We start from the raw sequence: 22665 nt of genomic DNA, 5'->3' as shown, positions 1-22665 counted from the left end.
TATTATTCTCTCTATGGTGGTATGTGGAATTTGTTTTGCAGAGCCGGACACTATCCTTGTGATCGAAATCTTTTATGGAGTATTCGAAGGAGGAACCCGCCTTGCAATGCCGAAGACAATCTGCTCGCCGGACTCATCGTCATTGAAGCCTGGTTCAGGGGCTACTGAGGGGTCCTGGATTAGGGGGTCCTCGGACAGCCGGACTATATACTTTAGCCGGACTGTTGGACTATGAAGATACAAGATTGAAGACTTCGTGCCGTGTCCCGAATACGAAGATCTATCCGGGGAGGAAAACCTCACCCTGGATCGCATCGTTGCCGATGATCGAAGGAGCCATCGAGCCTTACGGTGATGGTACAGTGGAACTCTCAATGAAAGCACCAATGTCGGTGTCAAAACCGGCGGATCTCGGGTAGGGGGTCCCGAACTGTGCGTCTAAGGCGGATGGTAACAGGAGGCGGGGGACACGATGTTTACCCAGGTTCAGGCCCTCTCGATGGAGGTAATACCCTACTTCCTGCTTGATTGATCTTGATGATATGAGTATTACAAGAGTTGATCTACCACGAGATCGTAGAGGCTAAACCCTAGAAGCTAGCCTATGGTATGATTGTTGTTGTCCTACGGACTAAACCCTCCGGTTTATATAGACACCGGAGGTGGCTAGGGTTACACAGAGTCGGTTACAACGGAGGAGATCTACATATTCGTATTGCCAAGCTTCCCTTCCACGCCAAGGAGAGTCCCATCCGGACACGGGACGAAGTCTTCAATCTTGTATCTTCATAGTCCAACAGTCCGGCTAAAGTATATAGTCCGGCTGTCCGAGGACCCCCTAATCCAGGACTCCCTCAGCCCATCAGTCCGGCCCATGGATAACAGGCTGGACACCCGAGGACCCCTTAGTCCAGGACTCACTCAGCCCTGAACCTGGCTTCAATGACGAGGAGTCCGGCGCGCAGATTGTCTTCGGCATTGCAAGGCGGGTTCCCCTTCTTCCGAACTCCAAGATGGTCTTCAGATGTAATGATTGTATCCGGACCTATATATATAATTGCAGAAAATAGAATACTCCACGAGTCCAATCTGCCGACAACTGTTTATGACATTGCATCATGCCTGCCTGGTCATTATTTCCAACCGTTGGCTAGCCTGTCGCCCCACGTCTCGGGAAGCGGTTTTATTGGCACGTCTTGTCGAAGCAAAGATCGTGTCCCTTATTCACGAGATTTTCAATAATGTTGGCATGGGTAACCCAACCGTCCCCTGGGTACAACTCTTTGAGGATAGGTAAGTTTCGAGACCCAGGAGGGGACGCTCGATATTCTGGGCCTTTATATAGGGACCCACACTTGTCTTTCTCTTCTGCACTTGCTTCTTCCTCAATCACAGCCACCTCGAGTTCTATCCCTCGAGTTCCAATCGCCACTAGCCCCAATCATGTCCGGTCCTAGCCGTTCAGGCCGGTGGGTGGCTTCTCCCGTCACGGAGGAGGATATTGCGAAGCTCCGCGTAGCGAGGTACCTGATCCCAGAAATTCTGCATCGGCTTCCTGCCGAGGGGCAGATTATTCCCACCCCCAAATCCGGTGAGAGGGTAGTATTTGTGTCCCACTTCCTTCATGGGCTAGGGTTCGCGCTTAGCCCCTTTGTCCGGGGCCCATGTTCTACTATGGGCTAGATTTTCACGATCTGGCCCCGGACGCCATTCTTCTCATCTCGGCATTCATCGTCACGTGTGAGGCCTTCCTCCGGACTCCTCCGCACTTTGGTTTGTGGCTCAAGACTTTTCATGTGAGACCACGGGTGACAGAGGAGGAGCAGGCAGAGTGCGGCAGCGTTGCAATAAGCAAGCTTGCCAGCGCGGTTTGGTCTGAAGGATCTTTCGCCGAGTCTTCCGAACTATGGCAGCAGGGGTGGTTTTATGTCAACGAGCCGCGGGGCTCCAAGTGGGTGGCTACTCCTGCTTTCCGACCCGACCCTCCAATTCAACTCGCTTCATGGATCAACAAGGGATTGAACTGGGGATCCATTAATGAGGTGCAGACTCTGCAAAGTCGCATCCGAAGCCTTTCCGAGAGAGGCATCGAGCTTGTGAATGTTGTTCAAGTAATGCTAGTCCGCCGGATCCTGCCAGGTCAGCGGCGGCCTATCCATATGTGCAAATTTAATCCAGAAGGGCGGCGGACCCTTCAGCACTTCTTCGGCACTACGCACGAAGGAATGTGGAAATTATATTTCGGGGAGCGGGAGCAATGGCCGAACACCACCGAAGATGTTGGCCTGGACTGTCGGTGTCAAAACCGGCGGATCTCGGGTAGGGGGTCCCGAACTGTGCGTCTAAGGCGGATGGTAATAGGAGGCGGGGGACACGATGTTTACCCAGGTTCGGGCCCTCTCGATGGAGGTAATACCCTACTTCCTGCTTGATTGATCTTGATGATATGAGTATTACAAGAGTTGATCTACCACGAGATCATAGAGGCTAAACCCTCGAAGCTAGCCTATGGTATGATTGTTGTTGTCCTACGGACTAAACCCTCCGGTTTATATAGACACAGGAGGGGGCTAGGGTTACACACAGTCAGTTACAAGGGAGGAGATCTACATATCCGTGTTACCAAGCTTGCCTTCCACGCCGTGGAGAGTCCCATCCGGACACGGGACGGAGTCTTCGATCTTGTATCTTCATAGTCCAACAGTCCCGCTAAAGTATATAGTCCGGCTGTCCGAGGACCCCCTAATCCGGGACTCCCTCAGTAGCCCCTGAACCAGGCTTCAATGACGATGAGTCCGGCGCGCAGATTGTCTTCGGCATTGCAAGGCGGGTGCTTCTCCAAATCCTGAGTACCTGTTGAGTAGTGTCCGACTTCCCATAAATGTTGCATTCCTTGGCTTCCGCGCCTAATAATGGCTATCTTCCACGTGTCGAGCGAATGCGAGAAGCCAGGGCATTTTTACATTTGCCACCCTAGCCATGTGAGTAAATCATCTATTAAAAAGACGGATTCTCATATCCAGATCACACCATCCTCCCACAGCAAGTATCCATCGAAGCGTGCCCGGAAAAATCCATTCCAACATGGCCGGCCATCGCAGCTCCTCCTCTCGCTCCCGTAGCCCTAAGCCCGGCAATTGGAAGAAGTGTTCCATCCCTCACAGCCAATTAGTAGAGCTATAGACCCAGGGATTTCTCCCTCCAGCGTACATGGTCCCCATTCGAGCCGGGCTCGCCACCTACAATGGCGGGGAGCAAGCGGAGAGCTTTCCCAACCCGTCCATGGCGGAGCGGGTATGCCTTGACCGTTACTTATTAAGAGGGCTTGGATTTCCAATTCGTCCGTTCCTCCGCGGGCTCCTGGAGTTCTACGGCCTCCAGCTGCATAATTTTACTCCCGCCTCCATATTACACATCGCTGGCTATGTTGCCCTTTGCGAGCTGTTTCTGGGCTGCGAAGCTCATTTCGAGCTATGGAAGAGGCTATTCTGCCTCGTACCCCGTACATAGGAGGGGTCAATATATCAAGTGGGCAGAGCCGAAATATGGCGCATCGCCGGGACCGGATACCTGTCCGGTACTCCGAAGAAGACGTCCGAGGACTGGCCTTCGGAGTGGTTTTATATGGAGGACGTCCCCCTTCTGGACCCTATTCGAATGGGCCTTCCTGACTTCGACAACGCTCCCTTGAAGAAACGTCGCAGCTGGCGCCCTCGGAGCCCTCAGGAGGAAGATAACGGGGAAGTCCTTTACCTGATGGGTCGGATACAGATGCTGGCCCAGTCAGGATTGACAGTAATCGAGGTTATGTCAATATGTATAATGCGGGGGGTGCAGCCACTTCAATATCGGGGGCAACCCATGTGGCACTTCAACGGAGAAGACGATGCCACCCTCTGCGGTCGTAAGGGACCGGACTCAGTCGCTGCTCTAGCAAAAATTCTGTCTGATTTGTACAAAGGAGAGGAAGAGGAGTTCATCCGCATCAAGCCGCGGGATGGATTCTCCATGTACAACCCTCCAAGCTGGGTGAGCTGCTACTTTTTCCTCCCAACCTTCCCGCATTCTTCGTCATAAGTATTTACCTTGCCATTTCATAGCAGGAACTACGAAAAGCTATAAGGGAGGTTCACAGCCCGCCTCCACAACCGGAAGACCCTGACCGGGCCCTCGACCCCGGACTTGAAGAAGATCCGGACACATTTGTGGAGCTTATTGACAGGAAGTTCTATCAATTAAGCTGCGATGATGCCATGGTGGCCATCATAGCCGATTATCCGGGACTACTCCCTGCATCGCATGTAAGTAAAACCGGAGTCCTAACTTCCAAGAAGGATCCCTTTTTCTGCACTTCACCTACCGCACACATACGGTGTTTTACAGGGAAGGCCCTCGGGACGCCATGCCGAACCCGCAGTGGTTCACCAACAAGGGGCACCAAAGCCGGGTAGGTTTAAAAGGAAGGCGGTCAGGATTGAGACGTCGTCGCAGAGGTACGAAAGAGAACCCCGCTCCGTGGTGATCGTCTTTTAAAATATAATAACGCCCATGTTTCCTAGTAGGAAAAACGCTCGCCGGACTATATCCGGAGAGGTTGCCGGTCACCCCTCCACCAGTCGGGCTCTAGAGCCGGACATAGAGGCGGACGCTAACATGGGGCCGACGCCGGAGGTTCCTCCTACAGAGGATGCGGATAGGCTATCCGCCACAAATTCCGAAGTGGAGAGCGCCATGAATCACAGGCGTCGCGGGGCCGTACTCCGTGATGCTTGTTTCTCCCAAGAGGCGTTCGATGCCTTCAACTCAGGAGACGCGTACATCCGAGGTGCTCAAAATGGTCTTGCCAGAGCCGCGGACCAGTATGTAAAAGATATCCGGGTGAGGAAATCTAATAATTATGTATATCAGTAGCCCCTGAGACTTGAAACAGTTGGCACAACTGATTTAAGTATCATTGCTTGCATAGGTTCTTACGGAGAAGAATACACGGTTGTCTCTAGAGCTGGAGGAGTGCAAAGCCCAGCTTCAGGCCACAGTTGCCGTGGTGAAGGAGTCCGAGAAGGCCCGATCTGGTAACACTTGTTTTCATTGCAAGGAATGTCATGTACCAGGTAGTATGCGGCATGCGTGCAAATCTAACAATAGATCATGCAGATGGTCCCGGAGTGAATCCGGATGCGCAACATGCTCAACGACAGCTAAAGGCTGGCGAGTGCGTGCTTACGGAAGTTAGGCGGGAGAAAAACGATCTCCAAGACGCCAATACCCGGCTGAGCGTTGAACCGAAAGATGTTCGGGCTCAGCTTGCTGACTCCGTAAAGGAGAATAAGAGGCTTCGACGCGGCATTTTCAGTAAGTGCTTGAACAAACTTTTATAGAGTTTGGCGAAGAAACCGGCTGACAGAGTTATATCTGTAGGTATGCTGACGGGTCGTCCCGCGGAGGAGATGCCCGGGTCTACGGGCGATCTTCTGCCAAAACTCTCACAACTGCATGAACAAGTGCGGCAGGTGATGCAGGGCATTGCCCAAGCCTTGTGGCCCTCCGCCTCCCTGCTAGGAGGCATGAGAGAGCTTGTAGAAAAGCTCAAGGGAGCGTCGCGGCGCTTCCGATTATGGAAGATATCAGCCTGCCGACAAGGTGCGAGGGAAGCCTGGGCCATGGTGAAGACGCGATATACCAAGGCTGACCCGAACCACATGGCCGAGGTCGGACCTGGGGGCTTGACGGGAAAGAGATCCCTGTCAGTTTGGTTTATGACCAGGTAGAATTAGCCGCAAAGTATTTTCAACAGGACTGTAGGCTAGACAGCCTGTTGAATGGTATAGAAGAAGAATTTAGTCAGTCTAAGTGACTGTGTACTTCAAGTGACATATATTGTCCCTAGCCGGATTGTAAATCATTTGTCATGGCGGACCCTTTCGCTTCAACCTCCGGACCCGACCGTCCGGAGTGTATCCGAATACCCGCTCAGTTATGTAAAAACCGGGATATGCGTGGAAACCAGGCGTAGGGGTCATAAGTGCTTGAACAGACAAGTACCCAACTAGCTATGTTATATTACATGGATAGTAAGAAACATCTTCCAGGGAGAATAGTTCCGTTAAGGGTTCCTTTCCCTGGGTACGCATGCATTAATGTGCATGTCCGGGCTGTGAAAAGAGACGCAGGATATAGACATCTGGGGGCATGTATTACAATAAATAAAAGTCATCTTTTGTTCACCGACCGAATATTGCCTTAAGAACGCTAGCTTTCGGCTTCACCCAGTCTGAGGTACACATCCGGCTGACCCGACAGTAACAATCGCAGAGGTGCTCCCCTTATGCCCTAGCCGAATTAACGGGAACGTAGGGCATAAACACAAGAGCCAGGCAACCCAGCTTGACCAAAACTTAAGTCATATCGATGCATATAATGGCGAAAAAAGGTACATGTGGAAGAATAACACATGTGTGGGGCATAGAGCCAGGAAAATAGTTATATTAAGCTTCTGTATAAGAAGCCCCCAGGTATAATGAGCGCGGCTAGCGTGTCAAGATTGTGTAGTCAAGACACATTTTAGCCTTTTAAGGCCTTGAAGAAAAAAAGGGAAGAAAGAAAGAAAGAAAAGACAGATAACGAATATATGAAAAATTGACAGAGGTAAGGAGACGAACACTGAGTCCGACACTAGGCGTAGAACCTTCGGAGTCTGGCTGCGTTCCATGGGTTCGGCTTGAGTCGATTGTCCGATGCATCCCGCAGACGGTATGCTCCACCGGTCAGGACTTGGTCAATAACGAAGGGACCTTCCTATTTGGGCTTGAGCTTGTTATTTTTCTTCTCCGGTAGGCGTAGAACGAGTTCGCCAACATTATAAGTTTTGGCCCGTACTTCTCTGCTTTGATACCTTCGAGCCTGTTGCTGATAGAATGCGGAACGGGCTTTTGCCACATCACGCTCCTCCTCTAGGGCGTCCAAACTGTCCTGCTGATCAAGCTCAGCTTCTTTCTCTTCATACATGCGCCGTACACCATAAAAAACGGGGTGTATCCGGTAGTGCGATTCGGCGTGGTCCGCAGCCCCCATAGTACGGAGTCGAGCTCCTCTACCCAGTGCGTATCGGATTCCTTCAAGGATCGCACTAATCTGGGTTTGATGCCGCTCATGATCAGACCGTTTGCTCGCTCGACTTGACCGTTAGTTTGCGGGTGATAGACAGAAGCATAATCGAGCTTGATGCCCTTGTTGCTGCACCAAAGTTTTACCTCGTCGGCTGTAAAGTTCGAGCCATTATCGGTGATGATGCTATGGGGAACGCCATAACGGTGTACAACCCCGGATATGAAGTCTATCACTTGTCCGGATTCGGCCGTTTTAACTGGTTTGGCTTCTTTCCATTTGGTGAATTTATCCACCATGACCAATAAGTATTTTTTCTTATGGCTTCCCCCTTTGAGGGGTCCGACCATATCAAGCCCCCAGACCGCAAAGGGCCAAGTAATGGGGATTGTTTGGAGAGCAGTAGGCGGCATATGGCTTTGGTTTGCAAAAAGCTGGCAACCGACGCAACGTTGAACGAGGTCCTGTGCGTCTGCTCGGGCCGTTGGCCACTAGAAACCTGTACGGAAGGCCTTGCTTACAAGGGCCCGAGCTGCAGCGTGGTGGCCGCCAAGTCCATCGTGAATTTCTGCCAAAAGTTGCCGCCCTTCCTCTTCGGAGACGCACCTTTTGAAGGACTCCGGTAGCGCTTTTCTTATAAAGCTCTCCCTCGTGGACCTTGTAGGCTTTAGACCGCCGCACAATGCAGCGCGCCTCATTTGGGTCCTCGGGTAGTTCCTGCCTAGTTAGGTAGGCCAGGAATGGTTCTGTCCACGGGGCGATGACAACCATTATCACGTGGGCGGAAGGTCTTATTTCGGTGGCAGAGCCTCCGATTATGTCAGAGCGTTCGGTATCTGTGTGTTGTGGCCGGGTCCGGACTATTGTTACCGGTCTCTCCTTCCCATACCACGGATGGTTTAAACAGCCTTTCCAAGAAGATATTAGGTGGGACCGGGTCGCGCTTAGCACCGATGCGGGCGAGGATATCCGCCGCCTGATTGTTTTCCCGGGCCACATGGTGGAATTCAAGCCCCTCGAACCGAGTTGACATTTTGAGGACGGCGTTGCGGTAAGCCGCCATTTTTGGATCCTTGGCGTCGAAGTCTCCATTTATTTGAGATATTGCGAGGTTCGAGTCCCCACGCACCTCCAGGCGTTGAATGCCCATGGAGACTGCCATCCGGAGACCATGTAACAGGGCCTCATATTCTGCTGTGTTGTTGGAGTCTGTGTATAGTATTTGGAGTGCGTATTGGACTGTATCTCCGGTGGGGGATGTCAGGACGACACCAGCCCCCAGACCAGCCAGCATTTTAGAGCCGTCAAAGTGCATGATCCAATTGGAGTATGCGCCGTACTCTTTAGGGAGTTCGGCTTCTGTCCATTCGGGGACGAAATCAGCCAGTACTTGTGACTTAATGGCTCGCCGTGGTTCGTATATTATGTCGAACGGGAGGAGCTCAATAGCCCATTTGGCAATCCGGCCCGTGGCCTCGCGGTTGTTTATTATGTCGTTGAGTGGTACTTCAGAGGCCACCGTAATTGAACACTCTTGAAAGTAGTGTCGTAGTTTCCGGGATGCCATGAAGACAGCGTATGCTATCTTTTGATAATGTGGGTACCGTGATTTGCATGGACCAAGGACAGTGGATACATAGTATACCAGTTTTTGAAGCGGGAACTTATGTCCGTCCGTCTCTCGTTCGACGACGAGCACTGCACTTACAACTTGGTGTGTTGCCGCTATATATAACAGCATTGGTTCGCCGACATTTGGCACGGCCAAGATTGGGTTTGTGGCCAAAACGGCTTTTATTTTGCTCTAGTCCGGCCGTGGCCGCATCCGTCCACTCGAAGTGTTCGGTGCGTCGAAGAAGGCGATAAAGAGGCAGTGCATTTTCTCCTAATCGGGAGATGAAGCGGCTTAAGGCAGCCACACATCCAGTTAGTTTCTGGATTTGCTTGAGGTCTGTTGGGATGGCCAACTGTGCAGAGCTCGGATTTTAGCCGGATTTGCTTCGATTCCTCTGTTGGAGACGATGAAGCCTAAGAGCTTTCCGGCGGGCACACCGAAGACGCATTTTTCCTGATTGAGCTTAATGTCATATGTTCGGAGATTGTCAAACGTGAGCCTCAAGTCGTCTATTAAGGATTCGACGTGTCTGGTTTTAATGACCGCATCGTCTACGTATGCCTCCACTGTTTTGCCAATCTGTGTCTCCAAGCATGTCTGAATCATGCGTCGATAGGTTGCACCGGCGTTTTTGAGCCCGAAAGGCATGGTGTTAAAACAGAAGGGGCCGTATGGAGTGATAAATGCCGTTGCGGCTTGATCGGACTCCGCCATCTTGATTTGATGGTATCCGGAGTATGCGTCGAGGAAACACAATGAGTCGTGTCCTGCGGTAGCGTCGATAATTTGATCGATGCGAGGGAGGGGGAAGGGATCCTTGGGGCAAGCCTTGTTAAGGTCCTTGAAGTCGACACATAGGCGCCAGGATTTGTCCTTCTTTGGTACCATCACCAGGTTTGCTAGCCAGTCCGGATGTTTTATTTCTCGGATGAATCCGGCCTCCAGTAACTTGGCTAGCTCCTCTCCCATGGCTTGTCGCTTAGGTTCAGAGAAACGCCGAAGAGTCTGCTTGACCGGCTTGAACCCCTTTAGAATGTTAAGGCTATGCTCTGCCAGCCTGCGTGGGATTCCTGGCATGTCTGAAGGATGCCAGGCGAAGATGTCCTTATTTTCGCGCAAGAACTCCCGCAGTGCGGCGTCTACTGTGGGGTTTAATTGTGCCCCGATGGATGCTGTTTTTGTAGGGTCCGTTGGATGGACATGGAATTTGACTATTTCATCCGCTGGTTTAAAAGAGGTGGACTTGGATCTTTTGTCGAGTATCACGTCGTCCCTGTCCACTGTGGAGCGCAGCGCAGTTAATTCCTCGGCCGCGAGGGCTTCCGATAACGCCTCGAGGGTCAGTGCGGCTGTTTTATTTTCGGCGCGGAGAGCTATGTCCGGATCACTAGCTAGAGTGATGATTCCATTGGGCCCGGGCATTTTGAGCTTCATGTACCCGTAATGGGGTATAGCTTGGAAGATCGTGAATGCCTCCCGCCCTAGAAGGGCGCGGTATCCACTATTGACACTAATAGAACAAGGCCTACTAGTGGCGCACCAGTTTTGCCTACTAATGGCGCACTACTGGTGCGCCACTAGTACCACGCCACTAGTATTAAATACTAATGGTGCATCACGCCGTGCGCCATTAGTATAGACCAACATGCGCCATTAGTGTGCCTCCCAGGGGGCGATATTTACACATGTGCTTTGCCATACTAATGGCGCACTGCGGGGTGATGCGCCATTAGTATCCTTTGGCATACTAATGGCGCACGTTGGTGTGATGCGCCATTAGTATGTATATTATGGATTTTTTTCTTTTCTGATATTTGCACAAATTACAAAATATATTATTGGACAGAATATAGACAGCACCACACAGCAACAGCAGATTCATCGAATATAATAGAAGATTAGTCTCCGAATACAATTCATCATATTAGTCTCCGAATTCAAAAGACCGAACAAAGATAGAACATTACAAGTCTCGAGACCGCGAGCAGCGAGTTTGTCTTCACATTACAAGTCGATATCGATCATCTAAACTACCATCACATAGAAGAGACCTGCGGTCATCACGATGAGCATCATCGTGATGAAACTGGTCTTCATCCGGTTCCTCCAACGCTCCCTCCTCTCTCCGCCCTAGTGGTGTACCCTTTGTAACTGTTACCGCTGAAACGGTGAACCTGTCTCCGACACTCCTCCCAGTCGTCGTAGACTCCGGGAACCTTACCCTTGTACACGACATACGACGGCATCTCTATGCACTAGCCAAACAACAGACAATACATAAGCATGCAACAAAAGGATCGGAAGAGAAAAGCAAGACATTAATAGCACGATTCATGGTCCTACTAATAAATAGCATCGATTATATCTAAGTTGAACGACTGTCCAAACCAAAGAGACATACCAGTTCATTAAAGTTTAATTACAACATGAGCTAATCAATGTTTTAGAACTACACATAGCATCACTACTTTCGACTCGACTCATGGGACCGGAGCGTGGATGAAGCCGCCGTCTGTCGTGATGGTCATGAAGTCGCGGGCGTTGTCAGCCTGCATTTGTAGCGTTGTGTCTATCTCACTGTTGGACGGTTGATATTTGAGGTAGAACTGCCCCGAGGTACGAAGGACATCTTGATGGATGATTTATGCAAACTCCGACTGGATGCGAAAGAATTCTTGTCGGATGTCCGCGTCCTGGATTGCCGCCAAGCTTGCGGCCCAATCTTTGAGATTATTTGGTAGCAGAAGGTGATTATGGTCCCGTACGATCGCCCGCATGTGATGGAGGGCGTAGTAGGCATCCTTCTGACCACCAGGCGGCTGCTTGACGCAGGGGAACATCGTATTGTGGGTGAACACGTGCCTGCCATACCTACGAGCTGACCTCTTAAAGGTGCCTCTAGATGCGGCGTAGCTGGGGAGAGCATCATCAAGAACTTTCTTGATATTTGTGTAGTCTATCTTGGAGTCACGGTCCGGGTCGAAATACGTGGCCATGGAATATTTCGGGCTTAAGAGGATGAGTGTGCAATGTGTGTCACTGCACAGAACACGGAATGTTAGAAAAAAAACGATCGAAATCTAAGAAATCATATGTTACGGGGCGGTTAGGGGATGACTTACTCGGGAAAGTAAGGCATGAGGAAGTTATCCTTATCTGGGTTTGCCAGAATGACGCCTTCGAGGTGTGAACTCGCGACTTGCCGGTCCCCAGCGTTGCCCAAGATCTTGGCACGCATGTAGAAGGGGTCGACTATCACAATGTCCGGGGTCTTGTCTCTAATGATCCGCATCTCCATACTCAGCAAAAAACAGCCGAACGAAGGTGTAGTGCAGCGGATGAAGGTTAAACATAGCAAAGATGTCATCAAACCGCAGGGCGATCGTACCCCCGACGACGCTATCCACAAAGCCCTTGCCCTCTGGCACCTTGGCCACGAAAACCGGGTATGCCACATCATTCTCTCTGAGACGCCGCTTCTCCAAAGAAAGAACACTGTCATGCAGACTCCGCATAGCACCGGTTGCAGCATTGAGCATATTTGTCGGTAGCATCTCCCTACCTGCCACATGCACCCTCCTCAAGATATCCTTAGGTGAAGGTGGCCCGTCCTGAGCACGGATCGTACTTGGTGCCGGCTGGCTCGTACCAGCGCCCTTGTTAGTCTTTCGTTTCCGTCCCTTCTTCCTGATCTGCTGTAATGGGATCGAGCTCTGCTCACAGACCACCTTCTTGAGCGTGTTGGGGCTGATAATATTTCGCACCTCAGCTATCTGAGAACTGAACGCCAGACGACGCCTGTTGCAATTGGGTTTCTCCGCCATACAAGCTAGATCGCGGTTGTCTTTTTCAGGGTTGGGTTCTTGAGAAGGAGGCCCGCAGAACTCGCCACCGTACCCATGTTCGGCAAAGTACTTATCGACGTTGGAAAATGTACCGTCGTTGTTGTTGTCGTCGTCCGGATCCTGTGCCATATGCATGTCCAGATCCTGTGCCATAGGGATGTCCGGCACGTCCGCTAGCGTTGCGGCGTTCTTGCCATGGCTTGGTGCTGGCACGACTGGCGGTCTTGTCTGTGGGGTGGTGTCCCCCGCCCCCAAACGAATCTGGCTCTTCGGCCAAAGCAGGGGCCAGCTTACGCAGGCGCTGAGGGTCATAACATCATCTTCGTCGGCCCCAGCGGGTCGAATCGGAGGTAACAACTCGTCGCAGCCTGGCAGCACCCGAACCAGTTCAACCCTATACAAGGTGGGTGGCATCGGATTACCGTGGAACAAGCGGTTGCCCGGTTGAATGATTCTACCCTTGGCGACATCGACCAACTCGCCGCCCACGAAGTGCAGGAGAGTGCAAGGAACGTCAGCGGCGCCCTGCGAAAACATGTAGGGCGTCAGGGATGCCCAGTCAAAGGCAAGGAGATGAAGTCATCGGCCGAGAGGCTTAGTTACCGTGATGCCGTCGAGCTCGGCTAATGTCCAGGCACTGCCAACGGCGGGCATGCAACTGACGGAGGGGCCGCTTGCTGGCGAGGTGCCGGCCGGCGTACACCTGGGTGCATGAAGCTCCAATGCCCGTGCCGGCGCCGGAGACACGAATACCGCCTCCGCCGGAGACACCAATGGCGCAGTCTGCGCGTTGTGCGAGTTGCTGGCCGTGAAGCTGGGAACCGGGGGAGGCCCCTGACGGCCACCCGCAATCCACGTCGTTAGCCCCTGAATCAAGGTAGGCACAATGGCGCTGAGCGTCGTTCCCAGTTGTTGTTGCACTTGCTCTTGGACAATCTCCGGAATCCGTGCCACTTGTGCCTTGAGTTCTTGAACCTCGCGCGACTGGCTTTCTGAGCTGGTCTTTTTCTCCTTTCGCCCACCAGCGGTATAGTATGACGACCATTTTGTGGACAAGCCTTTGCCGGCCACACGACCAGCTGATGACGGCTTACTGAGCTTATCCTTGTTTTTCATTACGTTCAACACCCTATTTAAAGGGGTGTCAAAAGGGGAGCTCTGAGACGACCCCGCGCTACTGCTTTCAGCCTCCTGCGGAAGGAATGTGAACCATTTAGAAATTTGGCTTCATTAATTAGAATGCAACCATATGGAGCTAATTACGCGGGGGTGTATTCCTTACCAGAACAAGCTCAAGCGCCCTGGTCTTCGGATCCGTGGTAAGCTCCTTTGTTACCGGGTCCTCCTTGTACCGGGCCCTGACAAAGTTCTTGGTCTGCTTGTCACGGAATTTCTCGAAGTGGGGCGGTAGGCCTTGCTCGGCATGCTCCGCGTCCTCCTTGTCCCATATAGGCTCCGCCACTCTGTAACCGCCGGGACCGAGTTGGTGGACCCCTAAGTTCAACTGCCGCATTTCTTTCCCCCACTGACTTGATTTGGAGGTTGCGCTGCTCTCGCACTTGATCTTGAACTCCTTGTAGTCGTCTTCGCTCATCAAAGGATATTTCGCCTTGATCTTCTCATAACTATCACCTTTTTCAATCATTGCCTTCACCGTGCTTCTCCATGTAGACAGGGCCGTGCTCATCCTCGTGAGGGCGGCACTGTTCATTTTATTCCCTGAGAGGCGTGTGTTTGCAAACTCAGTGGGGAACTTGTATCGTTCGTGCAGCTTCGTGAAGAGGAGGCTGCGCAAATTCCCTCGGTCCTTATGCCTTAGGTTCTCGGTGTTGATCGAGACGGTGCTCCGGAGAATGCACCCGAGCTGAACCGAGTACCCCTTGACTACTTGTTTGGGCGCCGCTGGATGCCCGTCGGAGTTCACTTCAGTAAATTCCCCCTTGACGGTGCCGAGCACGCTCGGGCGCCGGTCCTTCCGTTGCCTCTTCGGTTGGCTGCCATCTGTGCGTGCGCCGCCATCATCAGTGGTGGCATCCTCGGCGGCACCATCAGTGGTGTCATCCCCGACGCCACTAGGAGTTGTGTAGTCAGGATTGGTGTCTTCTGCGGCGTCTTCCTCATAGCGGCGAGGTTCTTCCTCCAGCTCCTGGGACAGCTCCCAGAATTGCTTGCCGCCCGAACCGCCGGCGTCATCGTTGTGGGCCATGTTTCGCTCTAAATAGGAAAAAAATTTGGTCAAAAAGTTGGTTATTGTCAAGGAAGAAGATCATGGTCTCATCATTTAGGGTTTGTCGACACCGAGGCATCCTGAAAGCTAAGCTTTTATCATTTAGGGTTTGTCGACGCCGAGGCACCCTAAAAGCCTAAGCGTACATCATTTAGGTTCTCATCGACACCGAGGCACCCTAAAAGCTAAGCTGGGAAGGAGAATTCTAAGTTGGGCCTAATCACTTGGCTCTATTGCCACCTATGGTTTAATGCAGCAAGAATAAAGGGGCAGTTGATCCTACTTAATTAAGTACTAAGACCCCGGCCCATGCATTAGTCACAAGTACCCCATATGTCCTATTTTTAGCAAAGTCATGCTAAAATTCATGGAAAATTTCAGCATGACCTTTGTTGAAAATAGGACATATGGAGTACCCGAATTTGCCGGAACGGAAGTTAATCGACATTCCAGCAAACTCAAGGGCCTCTCGGGGTACAGCAGCAGCATCACAAGTTGACAAAATTCCCAAGTAGTACAGTAGCAGCATCACAAGTAGTACCAATGAACATATAGTCCAGCACATTCTGAAGTTCGATAAATGACAGCAAGTTAACTCATGCTGACAGCAACAAACTTATAACAACATAAATGAAATTGCAGTTGTACGATCATAAACTTATAACAACATAGACTCATGCTGACAGCAACAAATTGCAATGATCAAGCTATCTGAAAACAGAGTACTTGTTGATTAACTATCAAGCTATCTGAAAACAGAGTACTTGTTTATTAACTGGCAGGGTAGATAAGAGACTGCAAATTAAATAGCCATATATCCATCTTCTGAGCTATGAGCCATGGACCATCCACCCCATGAACTAGGAGTGTCATGCAGCATAAAAACTGCCAGTGGCCAGAAGAACTGCACCAAAGCAACTGGAGTTTTGCAACTATGTGATAGTGAACAACACAAGAGGTGTTGCTGCTCAGGGCTTCAATTTGAAATACTAATGGAAGATAACTAACTAAAAATATGTGGAAGTGGAGCATTACTACTCTACAGAAAGATAACGCAATGTAACAAAATTGTAACTCTATCTATCTACAATGAGTGGAAATGGCCAAGCCTAAATAACTTACTACTTAACCAATTCTCAGGCAGGCCATACTCAACACAGTGGCTCATAACGCACCAACCAGTCAGATAACAAGAGCAGTTCAGCACCACTGATACAGTGCTCCAGCTACCAAACCAAACAAGTAAATCAATTACCACACCAGCAGAACCATACAGTCAGTCCCGTGACCCTCACCATAGATGTCACTATGATAGAGCATTTGAAGGGAAAATCATATGTTAGGCACGCATAGTGATATGGTGCACATTCAGATGCATACTAGTACAGCATGCACATTCAAGAAGGAAATTTTATGTGAAAATGATGCTCATGCTAAAAACATAGGCCTTCAGTTTCAGTTCAGAAAGTTAGAGGGAAACAAAGGTGGGGAGCCATGCAAAACTTGATTAATTAATTTGTTTCTTGGAAATGATGTTCAGGTGGTAACACTCAGAGTATAATCTCCTACCTCAATTTTTTTTGTTGGCATTTTTGTAGTTAGGGAGGTGTTTTGCTACAAGTCTGTAAGAGAAAATGGGTGGTGTAAGGTGTTCAGATTGCTTATTACCCTCCAGTAGTTTCTTCAAATAGTTCAGTTTCACAGTAAAGGTTAAAACTTTCGTCTTTCTGGCGACCCAAGTATTCTGACAAAGCAAAATGTGATTTCAAGGTGGGGTAGAAGTAGGAGCGTGAGAGTAACTGTTTTCATTTTCTTCCTTTTTCGTGTTTGTTGTGTGTTGACACTTATCACAGTACCCAAGTTTGTATCAAAGAAGAGAATGCAGCTTGTGGAAAGGATGCCACTGCTTTCTAAAGTTTCAGTTCAGTTGGTGTCTATCTGAATCTGTGTGTTTCTTTTGCAGGCTCCCAACGCAATGGTGGATCAGATGGGGCTAACAGTGGTGCCATCGGCATATGATTCGTGCAGGGGAAAATGAGCAGGGATTTTGATAAACAAAGAGAAGTGAATTTGGGTGGAGGGGTGAGACCTGGAACACTGGAAGCCAGAGGGGGTCGAAGCAGATGGTGCAGTCGTCAGTTCCCGGAGCCCCTCGACGTTCGCGATCTTGTTCCTGACAAACTGCACACACACACGCATGAGATGCGGGAGACGAAAAAGAAAACTAGAAAGGGAAGAAGAGAAGGGGAAGATGGATTCGTACCTCTTCTTCTTCTTGAGGAGGAGAGGCTGCAGACTTGAGTCCGGGTGGCGGCCTGGATTGGGGGGAGCAGCCTGCGGCGCGTAGCCTGGCTGAGCTGAGGTAGAGGCGGTCGTCGTCTCCTCCTCCTCCTCGTCCTCCTCCTGGTCCTCCCCCTTCGGCTCGGGGCGCGGGGGCGGCGACGCGGGGGAGCTGTAGTGGTGGGGGGCGCGGGGGCGGCGGCGCGGGGGAGCTGCAGTGGTGGGGGCGCGGGGGCGATGGGGGTGGAGTCCGGCGGGGGTCGGGGCGGCGGCGTCGTGTGGGTCGGGGCAGCGCAAGGGTGGATCTGGCGAGGGAGGGACGAAGGGCATCTGGCGAGGGAGAGGGAGGAATTTGCTGGTGGGAAGCTTACTAATGGCGCACCCCGCGGCGGTGCGCCATTAGAATGTTTTTTTAGATAGCAATGGCGCACCCGCGATCGGTGCGCCATTAGTAATCTTTTTATATATATAGCAATGGCGCAACAGCCAGAGGTGCGCCATTAGTAATCTTTTTTTATATTGCAATGGCGCACCAGCCAGAGGTGCGCCATAAGTAAGTTTTTTTATTATTTTTTGTTGCATCTAATAATTTTTTAGAAAATGAATATGAATATGAAACAGTAATAATTTTTATAAAAACAGTAATATTTTTTTAAGAAATATCATCAAATTTGTTATTTGAAAATATTTATGAATATGAAAAAATATCATCAAATTTATTATTTGAAAATATCATCAAATTTGTTATTTGAAAATATAATCAAATTTGTTTTTTTTGCAATTTTAGTTGCATTCATTTGTGACGGTGGAGCGGGCCGGGGAGGGTGCGGGGGGTCGTCGGCGGCGGTGGAGCGGCGGAGGGTGCGGTGGGTCGTCAGCGGTGGTGGAGCGGGGGAGGGTGCGGTGGGTGGTCGGCGGCGGTGGAGCGGGGGTGGGTGCGGGGGGTCGGCGGCGGCGGCCGGTGGAGCGGGGGAGAGGGTGCGGGGGGTGCTCGGCGGCGAGGGGGGCCAGATCTGGCGAGGTGGGATAGCGATCGAGATGGAGGGGGATCAAGATCGAGTGTCCATGAAATTTAAAAATATTCATGAGTTCAAAAAGTGCCCATGAAATACAATCGAGAAATGAAGGCTACAATTTAAATACAATCGATCTTAGCTAGCTATCTGTTCAAAATCTTCTTGCCCTTATTTTTCGTAAATGGAGTTCTTCTCTTGAATGGACATCCTTTAGGTAGGGTGGTCCTGCTTCTTCTTGTGGTGTATGCTGGTACTTCATCGTCGTCGTCATGTTCCATCTTCGGGTCGCCGTACTTGTCTAAGTCTTGCTCATTGGCGACTCCATCCATTCCGATGATCTTCCTTTTGCCTCTCCTCACGACAACATGACTGGGCTTTGACGGGTCGGTAATGAAGAAGCATTGGTCCACTTGGGAAGCCAGTACCCATGGCTCATTTTTCGCGGTGACGTTCGCGCCCGCGGTCTTGGATTTGGCTTCGGGTATAACCATGGTGGTGAAATACCGGTCTTCTTTTATGACGCTCTTGGCCCATCTGACACGGAACATCGGGACCTTCTCTCCAGCGTAGCTCAGCTCCCAGATCTCCTCGATCCTTCCGTAGTATCTGTCCTTGTCGTTACCGGTGTAGGATTCCATTGTTACCCCGGAGTTCTGATAACCATCGCTCTTCATATCCTTGTCCTCGGTGTAGAATGTGTAGCCGTTGATATCGTATGCCTCATACGTCATCAGGTTGTGCTCGGCGCCCTGTGACAAGGCGAATATGAGTTGTTCTTCCGCGGAAGAATCCTCATGTAAAGGGTACGACAGAAGCTTCTGCTTGAACCAACGCGTTAAACATGAGTTGTGCTCTTTGATTATATCTCCGTCCGTCCTCTGTTGGCCTCGGTCATTGTACGTCTTCTCAATAAAGGTTTTGTGCTCTACCACCCAAGGATCGACCACGTCTATGTGTTGTAGCGCGACTAGGTTTGCTCTTTCAAAGTCGGCGAGTCGACCCTCGAAGTCGACATGCATTTCGCGGTGACCCTCACGGTGACCCCATCCAGCGAGCCTGCCGAGGTGCCTGTTGACGGGCAGACCAACGGGGTTCTCGATGCCTAGATAATTCGTGCAGTAGGAGATGCACTCTTCGGTCAGAAAGCCCCTGGCTATGCTTCCCTCTGGACGTGACATGTTGCGAACGTATCCTTTGATGACACCATTCATCCTTTCGAACGGCATCATGCTGTGCAGGAACGTCGGCCCGAGTTGGATGATATCCTCCACGATATGGACCAGCAGATGCTCCATAACGTCGAAGAATGCGGGCGGGAAGTAGATCTCAAGCTCGCATAGTATCACCACGATCTCTTCCTGTAGCCTTCTGAGTTGCCTCACGCCAACCGACTTCCGAGAGATGACGTCGAAAAGGTTGCATAGGCCAAATAGCATTTCACGGACGTGCGCGTCCATGATCCCACGGATTGCAACTGGAAGTATCTGCGTCATCAGCACGTGACAGTCGTGAGACTTCCTCCCGCTGAACTTCTGCTTCGCTGAGTTTAGGTATCTGCTTATCTTCCCCGCGTAACCGTAAGGAAGTTTTACTCCTACGAGGCAGGTGAAAAACTGATCGATCTCCTCCTGACTTAGAGTGAAGCACGCGGGAGGGAAGTCATTTCCGGTCTTCTTGGCCTTTTTGCCTTTGCGACGACTTTTCGTGTCCTGCTTCGCCTCATCATCATCATCATTAGCGTGAAGCTCCTCCCTGATGCCCATTGATTTCAAGTCTGCCCTTGCTTTTGGCCCATCTTTGGTCCTCTCTGGCATGTTGAGCAGGGTACCAAGCAGACTCTCGCACACGTTCTTCGTGATATGCATGACATCAAGGCTGTGAGGCACACGGTGGATCTTCCAGTACGGCAAGTCCCAGAAAACAGACCTTGTTTTCCATACCTTCAGCAGCGGCTCTGGCGCCTTTCACTTCTTTCCCGGCTCTGGCGCCTTTTGCTTCTTTCCCGGAAGTGGGCAATCTTTCCAATTTTTCAACAGCTCGTCTATTTCCTCGCCGCTCCTCGTACGCGGGCGTCTTCGGGGTTCGGTTTCACCATCGAACAGATCCTTGCGTTTCCTCCACGGGTCATCATCGCGAAGCCACCTTCGATGTCCCATGAACACGGTTTTCGAAGACCCGGGATCGCTATCTAGCTGGCGATACGTTGTGTCATCCATGCACCTGACGCATCCAGAAAATCCGTGGACCACCTGCCCCGCGAGATATCCGTAACCGAGATAATCGTGCACCGTCGTGAGCAGTGCGTCTCTCATAGGGAAATATTCTTTCTCTGCGGCGTCCCACGTATTGGCTGGCATTTTCCACAGCGTATCTAGCTCCTCTTTCAGCAGCCCCAGATACAAATTGATGTCGTTCCCTGGTTGTTTCGGCCCTTCAATTAGCATACTCATGTGAATGTACTTCCTCTTCATGCACAACCAGGGGGGAAGGTTGTACATCCACACAAACACAGGCCAGGTGCTATGTGTGTTTCTCTGGCTGCCAAACGGATTGACTCCATCGGTGCTCGCGCCCAGCACGATGTTCCTTGGATCCTTCCCAAATTCTGGGTGTTCGAAGTTCAACGCTTGCCACTGGCTCCCATCCTTAGGGTGACTCAGCATCTTGTCTTTTTTATTTATCTCCGGATCATTTGCGTCATCTTCTCGCTTCTTCTCCTTCCTATCCGCGTGCCAATGCAGGAGCTTTGCTACCTTAGGGTCCGCGAAATACCGCTGCATACGAGGAGTGATCGGAAAGTACCACACCACTTTTCGAGGAGCTTTCTTCCTCTTCTTATATCGAGTGACGCCGCACACCGGACATATGGTAGACTCCGCGTGCTCGTCCTGATAAATGATGCAATTGTTCATGCACACATGGTATTTCACGTGCGGTAAATCCAGAGGACACATGATTTTCTTCGCCTCCTCGAAACTGGTCGGGCACTTGTTCCCCTTGGGAAGACGTTCGTGCCAGAATGACATGTTCTCGTCGAAGCATGCGTCGGTCATTTTGTGTTTTACCTTCATCTCCAGAGCCATGAGCGTTACTTTCAGGCGGGTATCCTCGGGCCTGCATCCTTCATACAATGGAGTAACCGTGTCTATCTCCAGTTGATCCAGCTTGGCTTTCTCTCGGGCGGCAGCTCTTGCGTTATCCGTCTGCTTGAGAAGCAGCTCTTGAATATGAGGGTCCTGCACCCAGCCCATTGATGGTCCATCGTCGTTTGCTCCGCCGGCATCTTAATCTTCATGATCATGCCCTTCGTCTGCTCCGGCATCTTCCTCATCATCATGTCCGGCATCTTCTACATGATGACTGTGTACAGCATCACCGTCGTGATCATGTCCTGGAGATTCTTCGTCTTCTCGCCCGCCTGAGCCGCGGTGGTTGTCTTGCTGCCCTTCCTCATTTCTTGCCCGGCCCCCATGGACGACTTCATAGTCATCTTCATCACCTTGCCACCGATAGCCATCCATGAAACCACGCAAGAGCAGGTGGTCCCGCACCTGCCCGGAATCCGGCTCCGAAATAAGGCTCTTCAGCTTGCATCTTCGACACGGACATCTTATCTCCGTCTCGTTCTTTTCAAGCATCTCGGCCTTCGCAGAGCTCAAAAACCTATTCACGATGCCTTCGGTCATCGTGCGGACCATGGTCGCCTGCGAGGTAGAGCAAAACGATATTTTAGAACCAAGAAAAAATTTGGCATGACTTTCCCTAAAAATAGGACCAAAAAGAATGCATAGTGCCAAAATTCTCGCCGAAACGGAAATGAATCGACATTCCGGCAAAATATTGGCAACTATCGCATTTCAAATACCGGTACCTGCAAACACAAACATATATTCAACACCACAAACATATGCAACACCACAAACATACATAGATCTAGCTAGGCCATAAAAAGTGCATGTGCACGTTGTTGGAGGGAGAACAACATAAAGATAGCTTCCCCCTTACTTACCTATCAAAAAAGGTAATTTAACCACTTAATTTGGTTGAATTTATGGTGCAAATGAGGTGAGGAGGAGGAGGCAGCCGAAACAAGCCTGGAGGAGGAGGTGGAGAGAATGAAGTGGGGAAAGTGAGTGGGTAGGTGTGGCTGTCCAAAATATCTAGCTGGTCCCAGGTTACTAATGGCGCACCACCTACAAATGCACTATTAGTAACCCTGGTTACTAATGGCGCACCTGCTGGTGGTGGGCCATTAGTAGTTTTGCAAAAAAAAAAATATAGTAGTGGCGCACTATGAGGCTGGTGCGCCATTACTAGTTAGAACTAGTAATGGCGCACTGTGCCTTGATGCGCCATTAGTATGTTTGGAAAAATAAAATAAAAATTGTTACTAGTGGCGCACCGTGTGTCTGGTGCGCCATTAGTGTCTTTCACACTAATGGCGCACCAGCACATGGCGCGCCACTGCTATGTAGTAGTGGTGCACCACATGTCTAGTGCGTCATTAGTGGCCATTTCATCTATAGCCCTTTTCCTAGTAGTGTGAACGGAGCCACTTGGAATGTGATTTCTTCGGAC

The sequence above is a fragment of the Aegilops tauschii genome, chromosome 1, assembly GCF_002575655.3.
Source record: "Aegilops tauschii subsp. strangulata cultivar AL8/78 chromosome 1, Aet v6.0, whole genome shotgun sequence".
NCBI classification, from domain to species: domain Eukaryota; kingdom Viridiplantae; phylum Streptophyta; class Magnoliopsida; order Poales; family Poaceae; genus Aegilops; species Aegilops tauschii.
The sequence above is the reverse complement of the archived record's forward strand: the minus strand, read 5'-3'. Positions refer to the sequence as shown.